Source organism: Protopterus annectens, chromosome 9.part0 (genome assembly GCF_019279795.1).
Source record: "Protopterus annectens isolate FY-2018-M chromosome 9.part0, PAN1.0, whole genome shotgun sequence".
Classification (NCBI taxonomy): Eukaryota; Metazoa; Chordata; order Ceratodontiformes; family Protopteridae; genus Protopterus; species Protopterus annectens.
In genome coordinates, this window is record NC_056743.1 from 1587722513 (window position 1) to 1587731077 (window position 8565).

Sequence of the window (8565 nt, forward strand, 5' to 3'; positions counted from 1 at the left end):
AGTTTCAGAATTCATACCCTTCAAAAAAATTGTGCTAATGCAAAGCCTGTTATTCTATCAATTTTCTAAGTTTGTAAGAGCAATATTTATTAAAATTGTCCCTATTTGTGGGCATTTGTTCCACTTTTATTTATGGCTTTGTTCAGATTTATTCCTCTAAGGGATTTGGAGGTATGACACACACACACACACACACACACACACACACACACACACACACACACACACACACACACACACACAGATATGGGCAACTTGCAGCAGCCCGTTCTTATCTATGGGTTGTCTACATGTTGGATGTCCTTAACCTGGGGACTGCCTGTATCACTTTACAGGTGTGTTCAGTGCTCATATGAGATTTCTGAAAAGTTTAAGTGAAAAGCAGCACCCACTTTGTAAAATGGGCTACAGATGTAGGTCTGCTGTAATATGTGTAAGCATCTCATACTTACCTGGCAGGACTCATACATACCTTGCAGGAGAGAGACCTCGATCAAGAAGGTGGGTCTCCCAGGGTAATGTTCTTCCATTGCACTTGGGAAGGGCTAGTCACTGTGATTTCCCCAAACATGGAAAACTCTAACTGCATAATTTATGGTAATGGGGGACTGCATTCTCACTGTACCCTGATGAATTGGTTAAAAAAGACTGTTGCTTGCATATTTACATAAATTAAACTATGTTAACACAATAAACATTTCTTCATTTCATCATCAAGAATTATGATGTGACATATCAATGAGAAGAAAATTAAGTTTGTTCTACTGAGTGACATAATTTAGTACTAAAGATTAGAAAAAAAATTGTAGCATTAAAAAAGAGAAAAAAAAAACACTTCTCAGCAGCTGCCGTTATAGGCAGGGTAATGTTTCATTTTCTGTTAAACTATCTTCCACTGCCAAGTGTAAATTGAATCATTTAAACAGTTTTCTTTCAGTGCTAGCAGGGCCAGACTTTGATCAACTGGTGCCATAGGCAAAAGGCCTCCAAAGTGCCCCCCCCACACCACCTGGTGCCCCCATCCTGGTCTACCTACACCATCCAGATTACTGGAAAAGCACCTCTGCTAGAGTGATGCCCTAGGTAGCCACCTATGTGGCCTATGCCTAAGGCCGGCTATGAGTGCTAACAAAGACCTTGAAGAGATTGTGACATTATTTATCAATGAGAAGAAAAACAAACTTGTTATACTGAATTGCCATTATTTATTTAGTGCTGATGCAAACAAAACTAGCTGCAGAATCTCCTGGTGAGCTTCTCTGTTTAAAATTCAGCTTATTGCCAAACATGTAGTCTGCCCGTCCTCAGCATAAAGTCTGTCTTATTATTTTTATTGTTTTATAATGCTGCATGTTAGTTTTCTCTATGTATTTTCTGTGTTGCAGCACAGTGACATGTTGGTAGTATCTCTAAGGTCTCATGGCTCCACTGTCTACAGTTCAGTCCTGTCCACTAGTCTCTGCCTAGTGGTGGTTGCATGCTCTTCCTTTCCTGTGTTGGTAAGCTCAAATTCTCTTCCCCTGCTCAAATACATACTGGTTAACTAGCTACACTGAATTGTACCGATCTATATCACATTGTCGAATTATGACAATGTCGAATGGCTAAAATGTCGAAAGTGCCATTCATCGAAACTTTTCTTGTGGGAGGACCCCGCTAATTATATATACCAACTCTGAGATCGCACTACAGTGAAGAAAGGGCAAATTTTCTGATCCTCACTGTACCGCGATCCCACAAAACACTTTTCGATGAATGGCACTTCCAACATTTTAGCCGTTCGACATTGTCATAATTTGACAATGTGATAGGAAACCGAATTGTGCCTATACATTTGTCATACATGTTATATATATGTATATATACCACTGACCTTGTAGTCCAAGTCAAAGGGCCCAAAATGGTAGTACAGTCCCACTTAGATGGTAAACAAATAATGAAATTAAAAACCTGGACTCATGAACAAAGACCTTCAGAAAGGTATATAAAAGTATTTCAGAAACAACTCTGTCACTATAGGTCCCTCATAAAAATAACAAATCTGCAACAAATTATCATATTAAATGACATGGTGCATTAACGAATGACAGTGTCTGACTGAGAATGGTAACAGTCGCCTGACAGAATAAGTGAAAGAAAACACAGACACACACACACACACACACACATACACTTAACCCTACTTTACCTATTCCATAACTAACCTGAACCCCTTATGCAACCACCCACCTCTTAACTGCTGCCAGGGAATAGCTCCCTGTCTCTCACTCTTCACTCTCTCTTTCATACACACAGTCTCTTCCTCATTCATACCAACATTCACTCACACATCGCTCTCACTCTCCTGATCCCTCATACACAGTCACTTCCTTATTCATACCTGCATTCACTCACACATTGCCCTCACTCTTTTGATCTCTCATACACACAGTCACTTCCTCATTCATACCTGCATTCACTCACACATCACTCTCACTCTCCCGATCTCTCATACACAGTCACTTCCTCATTCATACCTGCATTCACTCACACATCACTCTCACTCTTCTGATCTCTCATACACACAGTCACTTCATCATTCATACCTGCATTCACTCACACATCGCTCTCACTCTCCCGATCTCTCATACACACAGTCACTTCCTCATTCATACCTGCATTCACTCACACATTGCTCTCACTCTCTCTCGATCTCACACACATACACACACACACACACACACACACACACACACACACACACATGCACACACACGCGCACACACACACACACATTTGGGCAACTTTGACATTTTAAATTTGTTTTTTATGTTATTTCCAACATTGTGGCAGCCCATTCGTATCGATGGGGTGTCAGTATGTCGGATGTCCATAACCCGGACAATGCCTGTATAAATTATTGTAATTGTGTAAATGTATATGTTTTAACAGTGGAAACTAGAACATAGAGGGTTAACTTGCAAAAGAAAATAGTTGAAATTAAATTGTTTTACGATTGTGCTATAAAAGTTATCTTTCAGTTTCAGTCAATGGGAGACAAGATGTCTACACTAGGGGACTCTCTGTGTTGTTTTGTAAATGTTTTATTATTTTATGTCTTCTAGCAGTTGCAAACATCTGAAGGCTATGTAGCTATTTAGATGATAAATGTGGGTAGTTTCTGACAATGGGGGTTTGGCTTGGAAACTAAAGTCAGGTGACAAAAAAGTGATGTCATCCAAGCTAACCCAGCAGTGATATTTGCTATTAATTTAAGAACTCTCTGAGAGAGGGAGAGAGGGCATTTTGTATTTTGTCTTTGACCTAACATCAGCTGGAAACATCCACTAACGACCTTCTGCACTTGCCTTGCTGTAAGTAAGTTTTTAGGGTATAGTAACTATTTTAGATTCAGATAGGAATATAGTGAAGTATAGCTTAGATGTTTTCTTTATTTATTTGAGACTGTCCTGCAATATTGTTTTAAATATTTCCTGTGATTTTGAACTCTGATGTAACTGATTGCTTACTGAGCATTGTCTTTTTTTTCTTTTTTATTATTAAATATATTTAAACCTTTCAATTGTGGCTGGTCTGTTTAGAGGTATTTAAGCTCTTAGGGTACTTGCATATCTATTTGGTGACACTGTGCAGGCCATTCCTAAACATTCTTGCTCTTCGTCAAACTACCATTTGGATTAAAAGTAACATTACACAGTAGGATTGACACCCTTTGTCAAGGGCCTTAAAGTAGCTGATAAAGAGTGACTGGTGGCAGTTGGAACTACCTTATAGTCTGGGCAGAAGGGGGCATAGCTAGTAAACCTGTACCAGCCTTTCCCAGAAGTGTGTGTGTGTGTGTGTGTGTGTGTGTGTGTGTGTGTGTGTGTGTGTGTGTGTGTGTGTGTGTGTGTGTGTGTGTGTGTGTGTGTGTAAATCAAATCTCAAAGAGTGTGTGTGTCAGCCACTTGGGCAGGGACGCAAAGCACAGGTTGGACAGAGAGGGTACTGGAGATCTTGGTTTGGCCATTCAGCTGAGATCTCAATTCCTAAAGCTGTGCCAGTGGGGAGTCTTATTGGGGAACTGGAGAAAGAGGGAGAAACCAGCCTCAGACCGACTGTGATCTCTGTGTGCTCTTAAGTGAAATTGCACTTTACTGTGTTTGTACTTGTCATCATCCCAGTGTGTATGTTCACCACTGTGGCCAGTGGTAAGGATTGAGGCTCCTTGATTACTGGGCGAGTGCTGGGGCATCACAACAGCTTGGTGTAGAAGACAAACCCAGCCAAGGATCCATCAATGTGGATTCTCAGGCTTACATTCTTCAATGTCAAATGGCAACATAGCTGACTTTAGGAAACAATTAAGCTTAAGCAACGTTCAAAATTAAATTGTATGCAGTCAAAATCACAGATACATTTATCTCATACAGTATGAACAACTGATATAATATTCTATATATTATAGCACTGACTGCAATTCACCACACTATTTTGTAATTTTCCTTATGGTATGTAATACTGTTGCTAATACAAACATTGAAACAATAAATAATGAATGACTATTTATTGAAAGTGATTGTAATGCTGAACCTTCGAATTGCATGTCTGCTTCCTTTTCAGCTTCTCTTGTTTTCTGTTCTCATTCTGTGCCTTTTTCTTTTTAATCATTAAGTTATAAGGTTTAGAAAAACTAAAGGGACAAAGCAGAAAGCAGAAGGCATCAGCCATCTTTTTTTTTTAATAAAGAGCGTTGCTTATATTGTTGCAGCTTGTTTGACTTTTCTTTTTGGTCAATGGAAAATCAAAAACTAAAAAAAATAATATTCACTTGATTGCTCTTTTTACAGCACATCTGCTCAGTTGTAAACATGCTAACAGCCAGATGTGTTTTTCTTTTCAATGTTTAATATCTTCTATCGTAACATACTGATGCCAGCTACTTGCTAAGAGTGCTCACTGATGGCAAGGTGGTGGTGTCTCATCCTGCAAGTCAAAGTTATTATGATGCAATTACATAGCTGGTTTCATCCAGAACATGCTTTTGCAGCCAAACCACCATTTATGATTTTGTCTTTTTCTATGGAGAAAGAAAAATGCATATTCAAAAAACACATGGGGGGGCACATGTATGTCCAGTGGGCAAAATGCATGCAATATAAATTAACTAAAATCAATTTACCTCAAGACTAAATGAAAGTTTGTGACAACTTTTTATTATACATATTGTGTTTGTGTTGGAGCTTTTCTCCCCGGGCCTCTACTGAAAATGGATTTGTATTCCAGTTAGACTAGCCCGGTCAACAAATGTAAAATAAATAAAAATAAATAAATAAAAATTATACAGTAGTTTTGCACTTCATTTGTAAGAACAGCAGCCAGATAGATGTCAGTGTAACTGAATTAGCAACAATAATAGGTTCATAGGTTAGTATTAATCTAGCTACCTTTGAAGGCCATTTTAAGCCTAGTCAATTTCCCTTGTTTTGTTCAAAAAAGCCTATTCCATTTGGTTATAGATTGGCCTTACCTATCCCATGGTTGATAATTTTATATTATCCTTAATTAGAATAAATGGGATCATACCATAGATAATTTGAGGGGACCCATGCATGGGATAAAGCATTTAGGAGCTGCTTCTGGGGCAGTCCTAAGGTAAATTTTCTGTTAACCATCCACAATTCAAGTTGCATTACAAAATGGACAGGGATGAACTTTTTTATGTGGATGGGGAGTCTATTCCACAGCAGCGGTATCCTCTGCGAAAGATACCTGTCCCACCAAACCATTCTGTTTATGTTGCAGAAGAAGTTTAGATCTCTAGACCAAGTATTTCTGATGCCATTGACTTGCTGATATGCAGTAAATCCATCAGTAATGGGTCAGAGGATGCCTTATATGGCAGACACAGCTCAACTCTTAGCAGTCTGTAGGACACCAAGTATAGTGCTAGGGCTTTGATTCTGTTCATGTAGGACATGTTGTTTAGGTCTTGCATCCTTTAGTAAGGTATATCTGCGTGCTTTCCAGTTGTTGCATGTGTTTGGATAGATACATGCTAAAGGGGGCACTATATTCAATGACTGGCTTAATGAGGGCTGAGTAAAGGGGGACAATGACATCCCTAGATCTAGACACAATTGCTTTGTTTATAAGCTGTGCAATACAGAAGGACTTTCTTACAACAATAGAAAATATTGGTCAAAAGTTAGGTCATTGTCCACATAAGTTCCCAAATACTGAACAGCTGGGTCAGCTGTTAGGTATGTACTGTCAGTGTGGTAGTTCCCTGGGGTAGATGACTTCCCAAAAGATACAATAATGCATTTTTTAGCATTTAGTTTCAGACCATGATTTTGACACCAGTTATTTATTTGAGTTAAATCTTCCAGCAGGATGGCTAAGCCATTTGGAAATTCAATGACTGCTCCTAGCTTACAGCCATCTGCAAACATAGTAATTGATAATGGGTGTGATGATTTAGAATGCCTTAATCCAAAGTAATTTCCATTACATTTCCCATCTACAAAGCAGCTTATAATGCAGTAACTTGAAGCAGTTTTAAGGTGCTATGAACCCTTACCAAACACCCTTCCCAAAATACTTTAAGCACCATTAAAATGAATCAGATAAAGGCTAACATTAAAACATTTATTAAATACTTTAAACTATAGAAAGTCAAGCAGATGACAAAACAAGTAATTCTTTAGTGCTCTCTTAAAGCTAAGAACATCTTCATTCTTAAAACTGTCTCAAAAGCAAAATAAAGATTGTCTTCCATCTTCACACAGATCCTAGAAATCTAGAAGCCTCTCGCTGTAGAAGAAAGGTTAGGTGGGAATATGAGGTTGAATCGTGTCCTTTTGATATCATGGACTCCAACATCAAAAGTACTGTCAATAAGATGTGTCAAATGAAAGGAAGTGCAGACAACAGGAAATATTAGACTCGAGGTGTGATACTATATGTGCACACAAAAATGTTTGCTTAATCCCCTATTCAACAATGTTAGTTTGGGCAACTCTAGCTGATTTGGACAGGTTACTCCCCTAAACTTTTTCACCACTATGCAGATGGAGACCCCTGCTCTAACTCGAAAGCTCTAAGGTCACTGAAGTGTAAGACAAGTTATCTTCCTCATCCATGAGTGATTTGCCCATTCGACTGTCAGCCTTCCCTAAAATATTGTTGAATTAGGGCTTTAATGAGGCAATTAGTTGCCCATTTGCAATAACTGCAAGTGACACAGATACATTCTAAAAATGGCAGTAAAGAAAGATGGACTTGTCTAAGCGTGTGTTGACTAAGACATAGCCTGATCCAAGTTTCCCAGCTCCTCAGACAGATACAGATGTTTCATCTGGGTGAGGTTATGTGGGTTACAAAGGACAGATGTGACAATTTCATCATAGAAAGGAAAATTATTTAGTTATTGCACACAGGTTCTTGACACTGTCATCTGTCTGATGGGATTCACTGCACAGACAGCCACAAGGGGACAAAACATTATAAAATTGCAATTTGTCAAAAAAGGAAACAGCAAGGGCATTTTTGCAAACTGAACCTCACTAAAGCTGTTTACTGTTATTTTGTTTAATGTGGCAATTGTTTTCAATGTTTATTGCTATCCTGGAGTGCTTCTATTCAAAAGGAGTGCAATCTTAGCTTTGGTAAATATAGATGCACTAAAATATTTGCATGAACAACTTCTTAAACCCATTTTAAAGTTGCTTTATGTTTGATTACTTCTGTGTATGCTGCAGAAGGAAGAAACTTCGAATTACATATTAATTCCTGTTGTTGTCTGATTGGTCCCTGCTGCCAGTGGAAGTTCTGCTCATTGATATGGGTAACCTCAACTTCATTATCATCTCGATTGACTGTATCTCTAGAAATGTGTTTCATAGGGCCCTTGTTCCTTAAGCAAGAGTAAAGAAGTAGTTGTAGACTTTGTCTAGGCATACAGGATAAGTAACATTTGTAACCTGGCTAAATGTTTATATCTTCTTCCTATTGGCATGATAAATGTTTGAGTGTACCACAGCATCATTAAAATTATCAAATAGTTATTCCTAATCAGTTATAAAATCCACTGAAGAAATTGTCAGCCGTGATTACTCTGGTGATTATGGCCCCATGTACAGAAGAACCATGTGACTTGCAAGACTCATGGCATCCTTGTATTAGGTTTTTTTTCACAATTCAGGCCTGATTCTGAGCTCACGTCAGCCTGGTTATCACCGAGTGACTGCGCTACAAATTTGTCATCAGGCTACTCCGGATAGCCTGACAGGTGATATTCTGTGTTGTATAATTAGACCCCATTCTTAAGGCTCATATCTCCCAACATCTGAGCTGCTAGTCTTCCAGCAAAAACTCACTCTCGCAGCTTCCTTACTAAACGCTGGTGCTGCTCACGTGGTTACATTTCTATTCCTATTACATATTATGTAGTTTGTTGAATGAAGGGTTAGCTGGCAAACAGGAAGAGATGTGCCACTGTGTACCTTCTCTATAATAAGAGCAAATACCATTAGAAAGACTGTAGTCTGTGCTGCAGCATTTTTTCACTCATACTAATGTGCT

General features: G+C 38.7%; 1 non-coding gene across 1 annotated transcript; it reads left to right on the forward strand.

The window, feature by feature from the left end:
- The first annotated feature begins 464 nt into the window (after positions 1 to 464).
- On the forward strand, positions 465 to 629 carry LOC122812396. The gene has a single exon (XR_006366410.1). It is a non-coding gene; the product is annotated as a U1 spliceosomal RNA (small nuclear RNA).
- Positions 630 to 8565: the final 7936 nt, after the last annotated feature.